This window comes from Engystomops pustulosus, chromosome 2, assembly GCF_040894005.1.
Source record: "Engystomops pustulosus chromosome 2, aEngPut4.maternal, whole genome shotgun sequence".
In the NCBI taxonomy this organism is placed as follows: domain Eukaryota; kingdom Metazoa; phylum Chordata; class Amphibia; order Anura; family Leptodactylidae; genus Engystomops; species Engystomops pustulosus.
The window spans coordinates 15,721,392-15,737,977 of record NC_092412.1 but is presented as its reverse complement, the minus strand read 5'-3'; the positions used below and the strand labels follow the sequence as shown (position 1 = coordinate 15,737,977).

Sequence of the window (16,586 nt, the reverse complement as noted above, 5' to 3'; positions counted from 1 at the left end):
ATATTCTTGTACATAAGGGACAGTATTATAGTAGTTATATTCTTGTACATTGGAAGCAGTATTATAGTAGTTATATTCTTGTACATAGGGGGCAGTATTATAGTAGTTATATTCTTGTACATAGGGGGCAGTATTATAGTAGTTATATTCTTGTACATAGGGGGCAGTATTATAGTAGTTATTTTCTTGTACACAGGGGGCAGTGTTATAGTAGTTCTATTCCTGTACATAGGGGGCAGTATTATAGTAGTTATATTCCTGTACATAGGGGGCAGTATTATAGTAGTTATATTCTTGTACATAGAGGGCAGTATTATAGTAGTTATATTCTTGTACATAGAGGGCAGTATTATAGTAGTTATATTCTTGTACATAGGGGGCAGTATTATAGTAGTTATATTCCTGTACATAGGGAGCTGTATTATAGTAGTTATATTCTTGTACATAGGGGGCAGTATTATAGTAGTTATATTCCTGTACATAGGGGGCAGTATTATAGTAGTTATATTCTTGTACATAGGAGGCAGTATTATAGTAGTTATATTCCTGTGCATAGAGGGCAGTATTATAGCAGTTATATTCTTGTACATAGGGGGCAGTATTATAGTAGTTATATTCTTGTACATAGGGGTCAGTATTATAGTAGTTATATTCTTGTACATAGAGGGCAGTATTATAAAAGTTATATTCTTGTACATAGGGGGCAGTATTTTAGTAGTTATATTCCTGTACATAGGGGCAGTATTATAGTAGTTATATTCCTGTACATAGGGAGCAGTATTATAGTAGTTATATTCTTGTACATAGGGGTAGTAATATAGTAGTTATATTCCTGTACATAGGGAGCAGTATTATAGTAGTTATATTCTTGTACATAGGAGGCAGTATTATAGTAGTTATATTCTTGTGCATAGGAGGCAGTATTATAGTAGTTATATTCTTGTACATAGGGGGGCAGTATTATAGTACTTATATTCTTGTACATAGGGGGGCAGTATTATAGTAGTTATATTCTTGTACATAGGGGGCAGTATTATAGTAGTTATATTCTTGTACATAGGAGGCAGTATTATAGTAGTTATATTCTTGTACATAGGGGGCAGTATTATAGTAGTTATATTCTTTTACATAGGGGGGCAGTATTATAGTAGTTATATTCTTGTACATAGGGGGCAGTATTATAGTAGTTATATTCTTGTACATAAGGGACAGTATTATAGTAGTTATATTCCTGTACATAGGGGGCAGTATTATAGTAGTTATATTCTTGTACATAGGGGGGCAGTATTATAGTAGTTATATTCCTGTACATAGGGAGCAGTATTATAGTAGTTATATTCTTGTACATAGGGGTAGTAATATAGTAGTTACATTCCTGTACATAGGGGGCAGTATTATAGTAGTTATATTCTTGTACATAGGGGACAGTATTATAGTAGTTATATTCCTGTACATAGAGGGCAGTATTATAGTAGTTATATTCCTGTACATAGGGGGCAGTATTATAGTAGTTATATTCTTGTACATAGAGGGCAGTATTATAGTAGTTATATTCTTGTACATAGGGGGCAGTATTTTAGTAGTTATATTCCTGTACATAGGGGCAGTATTATAGTAGTTATATTCCTGTACATAGGGAGCAGTATTATAGTAGTTATATTCTTGTACATAGGGGTAGTAATATAGTAGTTATATTCCTGTACATAGGGAGCAGTATTATAGTAGTTATATTCTTGTACATAGGGGGCAGTATTATAGTAGTTATATTCTTGTACATAGGAGGCAGTATTATAGTAGTTATATTCTTGTACATAGGAGGCAGTATTATAGTAGTTATATTCTTGTACATAGGGGGCAGTATTATAGTAGTTATATTCTTGTACATAGGGGGCAGTATTATAGTAGTTATATTCTTGTACATAGGGGGCAGTATTATAGTAGTTATATTCTTGTACATAGGGGGCAGTATTATAGTAGTTATATTCTTGTACATAGGGGGCAGTATTATAGTAGTTATATTCTTGTACATAGGGGGGCAGTATTATAGTACTTATATTCTTGTACATAGGGGGGCAGTATTATAGTAGTTATATTCTTGTACATAGGGGGCAGTATTATAGTAGTTATATTCTTGTACATAGGGGGGCAGTATTATAGTAGTTATATTCTTGTACATAGGGGGCAGTATTATAGTAGTTATATTATTGTACATAGGGGGGCAGTATTATAGTAGTTATATTCTTGTACATAGGGGGCAGTATTATAGTAGTTATATTCTTGTACATAGGGGGCAGTATTATAGTAGTTATATTCTTGTACATAGGGGGCAGTATTATAGTAGTTATTTTCTTGTACACAGGGGGCAGTATTATAGTAGTTATATTCTTGTACACAGGGGGCAGTATTATAGTAGTTCTATTCCTGTACATAGGGGGCAGTATTATAGTAGTTATATTCTTGTACATAGGGGACAGTATTATAGTAGTTATATTCTTGTACATAGGGGGCAGTATTATAGTAGTTATATTCTTGTACATAGGGGGCAGTATTATAGTAGTTATATTCTTGTACATAGGGGGCAGTATTATAGTAGTTATATTCTTGTACATAGGGGGCAATTTTTATTAAAAAACAAACATAAATACAGAAATACTTTTTCTATCAAAATAAATCATAGATCATTCAGTATAAATCATACATGTTCATAAAATAAAATTTATATTAAATGTAACTTAAGAGTCCATTTTGGATGAAAGGGAAAAAAAGAAAAAACAGAAAAAACAAATGCATACATTGTATCAGACAGATTTCATTCTAGATGGATGTTCCTCCAGAATCTTACATTCTCCCCCTTTTTCCTGACCTCTAATGACCGGATCCACCTGAGCTCGGACATGATGAGGCTTATGGCCTTATGATGGTGGAATGGCTCGCTATGGATGGACACTCTGGTTCTCATGTGCCAGTGATAGTATTTGATGACCTGGATCACTATGTACATGGTCTTCTGGTTGATGTTATGTACAGTAGGTGTCACACCATAGAGGATCTCAGGGTACCTGAGGGACTGCAGTGATGGGATTCTTATCTTGGTGGATATGTCACGCCAGATGTTCCGTCCACCCCAGCACTCTGATATAAAGTGGACCATTGTCTCCTCTGTCTGACACCCGAGGGGACACATGCGATCTGCCACACTCAGTTAACTTAAGATTCCCCCTGACAAACAGTTTCCCCTGTAATGACAGCCAGGCAATGTCACAGAACTTATAGGGCAGCCTCCGACCATTCATAAACCTCAAACTGTCCTTTAGGGTGGTGGTTGGACAGTCTGGAAGTGCCAGCTGTAGAGAGTAGAAGGTCCTACAGACTCTGGAGTACAGATCTTTCCTGGTCTTACTCTCAATAAAAGACTTATCTATCCCCCATTTCCTTAAACACCTCAGACCATACTCCAGATACTGGGGGAGGAAGCCAGGAGTCCATCGGCCCCTCTTGAGACTGCCGCCTCGCATCCAAGATTCTGCAGAAGGCAATATCCAGTCCCTGACACTACTTACCCACAGGAGACCATTATTTGAGTCCAGGCAACCAAAATTAACTTTCAGAAACATGGAATCAAAGAAAACCCTTGGATTTAACATATCCAGTCCACCCTCTCTCCTCTGCAGGTAGGTGATCCCTCTTTTTACTGGGTTCAACCTGTTCCCCCATAAAAGTTGGAAGAACAGGCTAAAGAGCCTAGCAGAGAAAGATTCTGGCAAAGGAAAGACGACAGAGACGTAGAGGAAGACAGGGACCAGGTAAGTCTTCAGCAGAGTAACCCTTTCTCTATAGGTCAGCCTCCAGTTCTTCCATCGCTGAACCTTTACATTTCCGGTTTCCAACTTCTCCTCCCAATTTAGTGTGGAATTATCTTCCCTCCCGAATTTAACCCCAAGGATTTTAATATGGGTGGAGGCCTTGGCGAATTGTGGCAGATCAAAGCCAGGAGCAGTATCCAATGTCCAGAAAGCTTGACTCTTCTCTAGGTTGACCACAGACCCGGAGGCCTCTGAGTAACTTCTGATGGCTGCAGACAACATCTCCACCTCTCGAGGTTCAGATATCACCACAGTCACATCATCCGCGTAGGCAACAACATCCAGGGGCAAGCAATGGGGGACCGGCACCCCCTGAAAATCACACCGCTGCAGTGATCTCAGGAACGGATCGATGGCAAACACATACAGCAGTGGACTCAGAGGACAACCTTGTCGCACCCCTGCCTCTACCCTGAAAGTGTCCCCTTGCCAACCATTGATCAGAGGAAAGCTCTTCGCCTCTCTATACAGAGTTTTTAGCCAATCCACAAATTCTCCCGGAATACCGTACTTTGATAAAGTGGCCCATAGATAATCGTGATCAACCCTGTCAAAGGCTTTAGCCTGGTCCAGACCTACAACATATCTCCCACATCTCAGAGCTTTACATCTCTCAAACATCTCTCTTATCGAGAGGACTGCTCCAGAGATGTTCCGCCCTTTTACCGTGCCGTACTGAGAGCCTGCCAACAGTGCCGGGGACAAACAGACTAACCTAGAGAATAGAATTTTTGCCAAAATCTTCCTGTCGACATTCAAGAGGGCGATGGGCCTCCAGTTCTTGATGTCACTAGGCTCCTTACCTTTGGACAGCAGAATTAGCGATGAGACCCTCATGGATGGAGGCATCAGGTGATTTTCTAGACAATTTCTGTAAACATCCACAAGGATTGGAGCCAAGAGGTCTCTGAACTTCTTATAAAATTCTGCGGTTATACCATCTGGACCTGGTGCCTTCTTCAGATTTAACTTATCAATGGCCTCTTTTATCTCCTCCACTGTTATTTCTGCTGTCAAAGGAGAAAAGTCCAATTCCCTAGTATTAGGGCCTGGAGTTGCCTCCAAGAATTGGGCCACTTTTTGCTTATCCAAAGCTTTCTTCTGAAACAAGTCATTATAGTAAGATCTCACCACCCCCAGGATTCCCTCCCGATACTCTTGTAAAACACCCTGGGAGTCAGTGAGACCTGCGATCAGTTTTTTCTCCACACGCTCCCGGCAATTCTCAAACGGATCTGGTGCCCCTCGGGTGCCATAGTCCCTTTCGACTACCAGGGAGGTGTACCTACTGTACTGATACTGTCTTATCTCAGATTTCAGCCGGTCAATCCTTTGTTGGTCATCCCCACCCGCCGAATAGAGTGACTCCAATTCTTTCCGCAGTCTCAGATACTGGCTGTACTTATTTCTCCCCTTCTTAATTGACAGTCTCTGCAAGAGGGACCGGATCTCCTCCTTGACGTCCTCCCACCAGTCGGCCATGTTCTTATAAAAATCTACTCTGTCCAGTTGATGCAGCAAAAAAGATGAAATGTATTCCTGGACAGAAATATCATATAACAGATTATAATTTAGTCTCCATAGCCCTCTACCAACATCAGGATACTTAGAGGAACCCAAACAAAAATATAAGGCCAAGTGATCTGAATATGGGACATTCCTCTCCATTCTCTCACTGATGGCTTCAGCAGGACTCACCAGAGCGAGATCTATCCTGCTGCTTCGTCCTGCACAGGTGTAGGTGAACTTTGGACTCCTACCACCCTGTACAAAAACATCAGACAGGCCAGCCTGCTGAATTATACCGTTTAGGACCTTACAGTCCCTGGTAAGGGGCCTACTGTTCCTGTCCCTGGTGGTAGTGGTGGCATTAAAGTCCCCAGCCATGATGACTGGAATAGACGTGAATAGATAAGGCTTCATGTCATTAAAAAGCTGAGTCCTTTCGGTCACTGTCTGTGGGCCATAGATGTTAATGAGCCGGAGTCTTCTGCCTCTGATGGTGACCTCTAGCAGCAGGCACCGTCCCATCGATACCTCGGTGAGTCTGTGGACGGTGACATCATGGGTGTTAAACAAGATGGAGACTCCGGCATAAGGCTCCACAGCCAGCGACCAAAAGAAAGGACCAGACTGCCAATCTCTCTCCGCCTCTCGTATGAGACCCAAGGTGTTTAAACGGGTCTCCTGTAAGAAATAAACATCAGCATTGAGATATCTTAGATGATCATACACAACATGTCTGGTCCTTCTAGCCCTAATACTATTCACATTACTGGTGACCACAGTAAGATGGAAGCCTGCCATCATGAGAAGAAATAGAAAGATCATCCACATCATAAGTCAGAGTCAGAGTTGTCTTCCTGACTACAAGTGTCCATATCCCAAACTGACTGTGACTCGGTATGAAGAGGTCTCCTTTTTGTGGGAGGATCCCCCCCTGGGTCGTCATCATACTCCTCCATCATACGTTTCAGTTCTCGATCTATCTCCTCCTCTCCATCTGACTCGGACAGTACACTGTACCTATTAGTGGTCACAGTAACATCAGCCTGACTCTGCACTTTCATTTTAGAGGGTTTTTGGTTTTTGGTTTTTGGTCCACGCACTCTCAGGTTTTCTGGTGCTCTTATCCTTCTTCCTCTTTTTAACACTATTATTTTCCCTTGTGGTTGGTGTCAGTTCAGGGGAAGGGACGGGCACTGGCTGCTCCACTACCTCCATATCCCCCTCTGTGTTACCTGTCCCTGGATGGTCCGGGGCAGCACCACTAATATCCGGGGTCTCTGGCACAGTACACACTGACCCTGATAATAGGGCCTCCTCCTCCTGCTCCTCATCTGGTACATCTGCCCCTTCCATCAGGTCTTCATTGGGGAGGTCCCTACAGATGTTGTGCCAGGCATCAGGACAGTCCCTATGGGGGTGACCGATCTGACCACAAAGGTTGCATCTTATGGTCTGGCAGTTGGCGCTCACATGGCCGAGGTCCCCGCACAGGGTGCACTTCACTGCGGTGCAGTTACTCGCCACGTGACCAGATCTTCCACACTTAAAACATAACCTGGGCTGACCGACATAAAAGCACACACCCTTCCCTCTGCCGATAAAGAAGGAATTGGGGAGGTGATGGGTGATGTTCTGGTTCTGATGTAATTTAACAAGGACCCTCCACCCCCCGGTCCAGATTCCATCCTCATCCCTGGTCTTGGTCATGTCTGACATGAGGGTGCAATGTCTCTTGAGCCATATGATGATGTCCTGAGGGGGGACAGACTCATTCCAGAACATGATGGTGACAACCGCTGTATCTGGCTTGGAGATGGGAATAAAGCTGAACCTGTTCCACCCCTCAGTATCTCTGTAATGGGGTTGTTGAGCCCAGAACCGGTCCAGATTAGACATCAGCTTGAAGCTAATGTCATACCCCTGTCTGTCAGGCAGATTTATTACTGCCAGGATGTCGGCTGGCTGGAAACCCATCTGGGTGCACAACATGTCCCTGACCACATGTCTCCTGTCAGGTAGATCCTCCTTAGCCCCTCTGTGCCTAAACCGGACAACATTCCTCCTCTTGAAAGCCTGGCCGGTGTAATGGGGACTGGAGGAGAAAAATGGGGAACCTCGACTCCACGCATTCCCTGATGACTGACCCCTGTCCTGCTGTGGGGGATGTGTGGGCTGCAGACCATCTGCACTAGGGCCCTGCTGACCACCCGGACCATGGGGCTGCTGACCACCCGGACCATGGGGCTCTGCTGCCTGTGATGTGACTAGTGGGGGGAACTCCTCAGCTGTTGACAGTCCCGCACCCTCCACAACATCGGGGCTCTCTGTGTCACCAGCTGCCCTAGACTGTACCTGGGATGACTCCTCAGCTGGGACATTATCAACCACAGAAACATTAGAAATAGCAACAACAGAGACATCAGCAATATCAGACATATCAGCAACATTATCATCATTACTGCAGGACTGCCGATCACAGTCCTGAATGTCCTGCTCAGGTGTATCCTGCACCTCACAGTCCTGCTCACATGTATCCTGCACCTCACAGTCCTGCTCACATGTATCCCGCACCTCACAGTCCTGCTCACGTGTATCCTGCACCTCACAGTCCTGCTCACATGTATCCCGCACCTCACAGTCCTGCTCACATGTATCCTGCACCTCACAGTCCTGCTCACGTGTATCCCGCACCTCACAGTCCTGCTCACATGTATCCCGCACCTCACAGTCCTGCTCACATGTATCCTGCACCTCACAGTCCTGCTCAGGTGTATCCCGCACCTCACAGTCCTGCTCACGTGTATCCTGCACCTCACAGTCCTGCTCACATGTATCCTGCACCTCACAGTCCTGCTCACATGTATCCTGCACCTCACAGTCCTGCTCACATGTATCCCGCACCTCACAGTCCTGCTCACATGTATCCTGCACCTCACAGTCCTGCTCAGGTGTATCCCGCACCTCACAGTCCTGCTCACGTGTATCCTGCACCTCACAGTCCTGCTCACATGTATCCCGCACCTCACAGTCCTGCTCACATGTATCCCGCACCTCACAGTCCTGCTCACATGTATCCCGCACCTCACAGTCCTGCTCACATGTATCCTGCACCTCACAGTCCTGCTCACATGTATCCTGCACCTCACAGTCCTGCTCACATGTATCCTGCACCTCACAGTCCTGCTCACATGTATCCCGCACCTCACAGTCCTGCTCACATGTATCCCGCACCTCACAGTCCTGCTCACATGTATCCCGCACCTCACAGTCCTGCTCACATGTATCCCGCACCTCACAGTCCTGCTCACATGTATCCCGCACCTCACAGTCCTGCTCACATGTATCCCGCACCTCACAGTCCTGCTCACATGTATCCCGCACCTCACAGTCCTGCTCACGTGTATCCCGCACCTCACAGTCCTGCTCACGTGTATCCCGCACCTCACAGTCCTGCTCAGGTGTATCCTGCACCTCACAGTCCTGCTCACGTGTATCCTGCACCTCACAGTCCTGATCACATGTATCCTGCACCTCACAGTCCTGCTCACATGTATCCTGCACCTCACAGTCCTGCTCACATGTATCCTGCACCTCACAGTCCTGATCACATGTATCCTGCACCTCACAGTCCTGCTCACATGTATCCCGCACCTCACAGTCCTGCTCAGGTGTATCCTGCACCTCACAGTCCTGATCACATGTATCCTGCACCTCACAGTCCTGCTCACATGTATCCCGCACCTCACAGTCCTGCTCACGTGTATCCCGCACCTCACAGTCCTGCTCAGGTGTATCCTGCACCTCACAGTCCTGATCACATGTATCCTGCACCTCACAGTCCTGCTCACATGTATCCCGCACCTCACAGTCCTGCTCAGGTGTATCCTGCACCTCACAGTCCTGCTCACATGTATCCTGCACCTCACAGTCCTGCTCACATATATCCTGCACCTCACAGTCCTGCTCACATGTATCCTGCACCTCACAGTCCTGCTCACATGTATCCTGCACCTCACAGTCCTGCTCACATGTATCCCGCACCTCACAGTCCTGCTCACATGTATCCCGCACCTCACAGTCCTGCTCACATGTATCCCGCACCTCACAGTCCTGCTCACATGTATCCCGCACCTCACAGTCCTGCTCACATGTATCCCGCACCTCACAGTCCTGATCACATGTATCCCGCACCTCACAGTCCTGCTCACATGTATCCCGCACCTCACAGTCCTGCTCACATGTATCCCGCACCTCACAGTCCTGCTCACATGTATCCTGCACCTCACAGTCCTGCTCACATGTATCCTGCACCTCACAGTCCTGCTCACATGTATCCTGCACCTCACAGTCCTGCTCACATGTATCCCGCACCTCACAGTCCTGCTCACATGTATCCCGCACCTCACAGTCCTGCTCACATGTATCCCGCACCTCACAGTCCTGATCACATGTATCCCGCACCTCACAGTCCTGCTCACATGTATCCCGCACCTCACAGTCCTGCTCACATGTATCCCGCACCTCACAGTCCTGCTCACATGTATCCCGCACCTCACAGTCCTGCTCACATGTATCCCGCACCTCACAGTCCTGCTCACATGTATCCCGCACCTCACAGTCCTGCTCACATGTATCCTGCACCTCACAGTCCTGCTCACATGTATCCTGCACCTCACAGTCCTGCTCACATGTATCCTGCACCTCACAGTCCTGCTCACATGTATCCTGCACCTCACAGTCCTGCTCACATGTATCCTGCACCTCACAGTCCTGCTCACATGTATCCTGCACCTCACAGTCCTGCTCACATGTATCCTGCACCTCACAGTCCTTCCCACATGTATCCTGCACCTCACAGTCCTGCTCAGATATACCTTGGGGTACAGATACAGTGTTACCTTTACGTCCAGAGTCCTCCTGCAGTGCGCTGCCTCCTGGGACTTGTGGTGCCTCCACTTCACTGCTGATATCAGGTCTACTGACTGCTGGGACTTGTAGTACCTCATTAGGGACTGCTGGGACTTGTAGTACCTTACTTGTAGCTGCTGCAGGACTTGGCTGTTGTTGCCTCTTTTTGTAAACTTCTCCCTCCTCAAAAGGCAGTGTAGCTGGCTGCAGAATGGGTCTCACATGGGGCTGTGAGGTCTCAGTCCTGGATGTTGAGGCCTGGTCTCCCTCAAACCTCTGCTGGTTCCTGAAGGTCTCTCCAACTGGTCCCATTTTCTCAATAGTGGCCTCCATCTCCCGCACAGTATCAGAAAGCTGTTTGGCCAGGGAGTCCAGCTTGTTATTCAGCAGGTTCTGCTTCCCCGGGTTTGCTGCCTTCAGTTTGTAAGTGCAATCTATTTGCTTTTGCAGGTACAGCTTTTGTTTTTGTAAAGCATCCATCTTCCTGACCAGTCCTGGGATCTGAGCGGCCAGCTGGAGCTCCGGTGATGGCTCTGGGGGCTGGAGCTCCGGTGATGGCTCTGGGAGCTGGAGCTCAGGTGATGGCTCTGGGGGCTGCAGTTTGCTGCTGGGGTGTTGTTCCGGCCTGCTTGCAGTACTGGATCCTTTTGATACGCCATGACTGCTTTTGCCTGGTACTGGACCTTGCGTTTTTCGCACAAAGTCCTGTGATTTCTGGCATTTTGCAGTCACTGTTGCTGCTCGGGGGTCACAATCTCCTGAATGGAGTCCCGGGTGTCTTGCAGAGACGGCACTGGTGGCATTTCTGGATCTGACTTCTTGGCTGCTTCTGGTCTCCTTCACAGCCTGCAGGCCCCCAGACCTGGTGCGCTCAGACTGTAACACCACACTCTGCTGCAGGTTCTCCTGGATTGTCTGTCTCTCCAAGGAAGTTCTCCTCTGCCTGCACGGGGTGGAGGTGGATTGTCCACCTGAGGCCTGGGATGGAGCTTGCTGCACACTGTGGATGTTACTTGCCTTTGGACTTTCAGGCACTTTTGCTCTGCTCACAGATGATCCAACATTTTCACTGGTAGGTTGTTTTACCAGCTTCTTGCTTGTTACTTCTTCATTGTCCACGCAAACTTTCCTACTCGCACCGCTGACATTTGTTCCTTTAACAGAAACTTTGGGATTAACATCCCTTGTTTGAGCTGGCTGGGTGTTATCTGCTAGATTAGGCCTTGGAGCCTGGGCCTTGCTTGGGGAACTTCCCCACCCAGGGTGGCCCCGCCTGGGCTGTCTCCAGACATCAGAAGGGGTCAGGAGCTCAACTATCACACAACCTCACCTCTAGGAGGCAGGATTATAGTAGTTATATTCTTGTACATAGGGGGCAGTATTATAGTAGTTATATTCCTGTACATAGGGGGCAGTATTATAGTAGTTATATTCTTGTACATAGGGGGTAGTATTATAGTAGTTATATTCCTGTACATAGGGGGCAGTATTATAGTAGTTATATTCGTGTAGATAGGGGGCAGTATTATAGTAGTTATATTCTTGTACATAGGGCAGTATTATAGTAGTTATATTCTTGTACATAGGGGGCAGTATTATAGTAGTTATATTCCTGTACATAGGGGGCAGTATTATAGTAGTTATATTCTTGTACATAGGGGGTAGTATTATAGTAGTTATATTCCTGTACATAGGGGGCAGTATTATAGTAGTTATATTCGTGTAGATAGGGGGCAGTATTATAGTAGTTATATTCTTGTACATAGGGCAGTATTATAGTAGTTATATTCTTGTACATAGGGGGCAGTATTATAGTAGTTATATTCCTGTACATAGGGGGCAGTATTATAGTAGTTATATTCTTGTACATAGGGGGCAGTATTATAGTAGTTATATTCTTGTACATAGGGGGTAGTATTATAGTAGTTATATTCCTGTACATAGGGGGCAGTATTATAGTAGTTATATTCCTGTACATAGGGGGCAGTATTATAGTAGTTATATTCTTGTACATAGGGGGCAGTATTATAGTAGTTATATTCTTGTACATAGGGGGCAGTATTATAGTAGTTATATTCCTGTACATAGGGGGCAGTATTATAGTAGTTATATTCTTGTACATAGGGAGCAGTATTATAGTAGTTATATTCCTGTACATAGGGGGCAGTATTATAGTAGTTATATTCTTGTACATAGGGGGCAGTATTATAGTAGTTATATTCCTGTACATAGGGGGCAGTATTATAGTAGTTATATTCCTGTACATAGGGGACAGTATTATAGTAGTTATATTCTTGTACATAGGGGGTAGTATTATAGTAGTTATATTCCTGTACATAGGGGGCAGTATTATAGTAGTTATATTCCTGTACATAGGGGGCAGTATTATAGTAGTTATATTCTTGTACATAGGGCAGTATTATAGTAGTTATATTCTTGTACATAGGGGGCAGTATTATAGTAGTTATATTCTTGTACATAGGGGCAGTATTATAGTAGTTATATTCTTGTACATAGGGGGCAGTATTATAGTAGTTATATTCTTGTACATAGGGGGTAGTATTATAGTAGTTATATTCCTGTACATAGGGGGCAGTATTATAGTAGTTATATTCCTGTACATAGGGGGGGGGCAGTATTATAGTAGCTATATTCCTGTACATAGGGGGCAGTATTATAGTAGTTATATTCTTGTACATAGGGGGCAGTATTATAGTAGTTAAATTCCTGTACATAGGGGGCCGTATTATAGTAGTTATATTCTTGTACATAGGGGGCAGTATTATAGTAGTTATATTCCTGTACATAGGGGCCAGTATTATAGTAGTTATATTCCTGTACATAGGGGGCAGTATTATAGTAGTTATATTCTTGTACATAGGGGGCAATATAATAGTAGTTATATTCTTGTACATAGGGGGCAGTATTATAGTATATTCTTGTACATAGGGGGCAGTATTATAGTAGTTATATTCTTGTACACAGGGGGCAGTATTATAGTAGTTACATTCCTGTACATGGAGGGAAGTATTATAGTAGTTATATTCTTGTACAAAGGGGGCAGTATTATAGTAGTTATATCCTTGTACATAGGGGGCAGTATTATAGTAGTTATATTCTTGTACATAGGGGGCAGTATTATAGTAGTTATATTCTTGTACATAGGGGGCAGTATTATAGTAGTTATATTGTACAAGAATATAACTACTATAATACTTCCCCCTGTGTACAGGAATAAAACTACTATAATTCCTGTGCATAGGGGTAGTATTATAGTAGTTATATTCTTGTACATAGGGGGCAGTATTATTGTAGTTATAGTCTTGCACATAGGGGGCAGTATTATAGTAGATATATTCTTGTACATAGGGGGCAGTATTATAGCAGTTATATTCTTGTACATAGGGGGCAGTATTATAGTAATTATATTCTTGTACATAGGGGGCAGTATTATAGTAGTTATATTCCTGTACATAGGGGGCAGTAGTATAGCAGTTATATTCTTGTACATAGGGGGCAGTATTATAGTAGTTATATTCTTGTACATAGGGGGCAGTATTATAGTAGTTATATTCTTGTACATAGGGAGCAGTATTATAGTAGTTATATTCTTGTACATAGGGGCAGTTTTATAGTAGTTATATTCTTGTACATAGAGGGGCAGTATTATAGTAGTTATATTCTTGTACATAGGGGCAGTATTATAGTAGTTATATTCTTGTACATAGGGGGTAGTATTATAGTAGTTATATTCTTGTACATAGGAGGAGTATTATAGTAGTTATATTCTTGTACATAGGGGGCAGTATTATAGTAGTTATATTCTTGTACATAGGGGGCAGTAGTATAGTATATTCTTGTACATAGGGGGCAGTATTATAGTAGTTATATTCTTGTACACAGGGGGCAGTATTATAGTAGTTACATTCCTGTACATGGGGGGAAGTATTATAGTAGTTATATTCTTGTACAAAGGGGGCAGTATTATAGTAGTTATATTCTTGTACATAGGGGGCAGTATTATAGTAGTTATATTGTACAAGAATATAACTACTATAATACTTCCCCCTGTGTACAGGAATAAAACTACTATAATTCCTGTACATAGGGGTAGTATTATAGTAGTTATATTCTTGTACATAGGGGGCAGTATTATAGTAGTTATATTCTTGTACATAGGGGGGCAGTATTATAGTAGTTATATTCTTGTACAAAGGGGCAGTATAATAGTAGTTATATTCTTGTTCATAGGAGGAGTATTATAGTAGTTACATTCTTGTACATAGGGGGCAGTATTATAGTAGTTATATTCTTGTACATAGGGGGCAGTATTATAGTAGTTATATTCTTGTACATAGGGGGCAGTATTATAGTAGTTATATTCTTGTACATAGGGAGCAGTATTATAGTAGTCATATTCCTGTACATAGGGGGCAGTATTATAGTAGTTATATTCCTGTACATAGGGGGCAGTATTATAGTAGTTATATTCTTGTACATAGGGAGCAGTATTATAGCAGTTATATTCCTGTACATAGGGGGCAGTATTATAGTAGTTATATTCTTGTCCATAGGGAGCAGTATTATAGTAGTTATATTCTTGTACATAGGGGGCAGTATTATAGTAGTTATATTCCTGTACATAGGGAGCAGTATTATAGTAGTTATATTCCTGTACATAGGGAGCAGTATTATAGTAGTTATATTCTTGTACATAGGGGGCAGTATTATAGTAGTTATATTCTTGTACATAGGGGGCAGTATTATAGTAGTTATACTCTTGTACATAGGGGGCAGTATTATAGTAGTTATATTCCTGTACATAGGGAGCAGTATTATAGTAGTTATATTCTTGTACATAGGGGGCAGTATAATAGTAGTTATATTCTTGTACATAGGGGGCAGTATTATAGTAGTTATATTCTTGTACATAGGGGGGGCAGTATTATAGTAGTTATATTCTTGTACATAGGGGGCAGTATTATAGTAGTTATATTCTTGTACATAGGGGGCAGTATTATAGTACTTATATTCTTGTACATAGGAGGCAGTATTATAGTAGTTATATCCTTGTACATAGGGGGCAGTATTATAGTAGTTATATTCTTGTACATAGGGGGCAGTATTATAGTAGTTATATTCTTGTACATAGGGGGCAGTATTATAGTAGTTACATTCCTGTACATGGGGGGGAGTATTATAGTAGTTATATTCTTGTACAAAGGGGGCAGTATTATAGTAGTTATATTCTTGTACATAGGGGGCAGTATTATAGTAGTTATATTCTTGTACATAGGGGGCAGTATTATAGTAGTTATATTCTTGTACATAGGGGGCAGTATTATAGTAGTTTTATTCTTGTACATAGGGGGCAGTATTATTGTAGTTATATTCTAGTTTATCGGAGAAGGTATTGTAGTAGGGTGTATTTTGTGTATATAAGTCAGTATTAAGTTGTGTTTTTTTTTAAAAAAAGAAGCGTTATTCCTGGCAGTATGAGTCTCTGCGCTGTACATGTTGATTTAGACCATCTAATACCAGTTTGCGTGGAGTTTAGTAACTCCACCCACATCACAAGGCCACGCCTACTTGTTTTGACCCCCGTCCACTGAATGGGGCCACTTTTACAGTTTTTTTCAGGGCCACTTTAAATTCCCAGTCCACCTCTGGGTATGTTCATCTTCTGGAGGAGCGCCACAGGCTAATATTTGATTATTAGCAGAGTGCAGCAGCACAGAGTATTTTAGCAACATACTATGATGATCCCTTTGTAGATCACAGAGTATTTCAGTAAACATGATGAACTCCTGAAGACAATGACATCTATAGGGGTAGGGTCACAGAAGCCAAAACCAGGACACAAACCATATTTCTTTATAGGGTCTCATTAAAATGTAGGGCTTTTCAAAAACTGCATAAAAAAATCTGAATGTTTAAACACCGTCCAATGATATCCCCGCTCTGCGTCTGTACATGTAGAGCGTGATCTCCACCTAGTGGTCAGAGAGCGAAGAGCTGGACGAGAGATCGGAGCAGGAAGGTTCCATTTCGCAGAAGTTCTTGCCTCAGAGCTGCACTTCTATAACACGAGACATCCCACACTCACGTCTGCAGCAAGTAATAGGTTAAATTTTTGATTTTTTTTTCACCTGTTTTGTATTTTCCACCTTTGCTGAGATGAAAGAGGAACAAACCTAAACCAAACCCCCTTTGTATATATAAAAAATCCAATTGTACTTTTATAGCCAAAGTTTAACAAAATTTAATGTGTTACAAAAAACACAAAAAATATGGGTTAACAAAAAT

General features: G+C 43.3%; 1 protein-coding gene across 1 annotated transcript in view; it reads right to left on the bottom strand.

The window, feature by feature from the left end:
* The window catches only part of LOC140116418 (olfactory receptor 2AP1-like), a 42,456-nt gene extending 31,879 nt beyond the window's left edge, over positions 1-10,577 (bottom strand). The window contains exon 1 of the mRNA XM_072132948.1: positions 10,271-10,577. The gene's annotated coding sequence lies outside the window, so the exon portion shown is untranslated. The remainder of the gene's footprint in view (positions 1-10,270) is intronic.
* Positions 10,578-16,586: the final 6,009 nt, after the last annotated feature.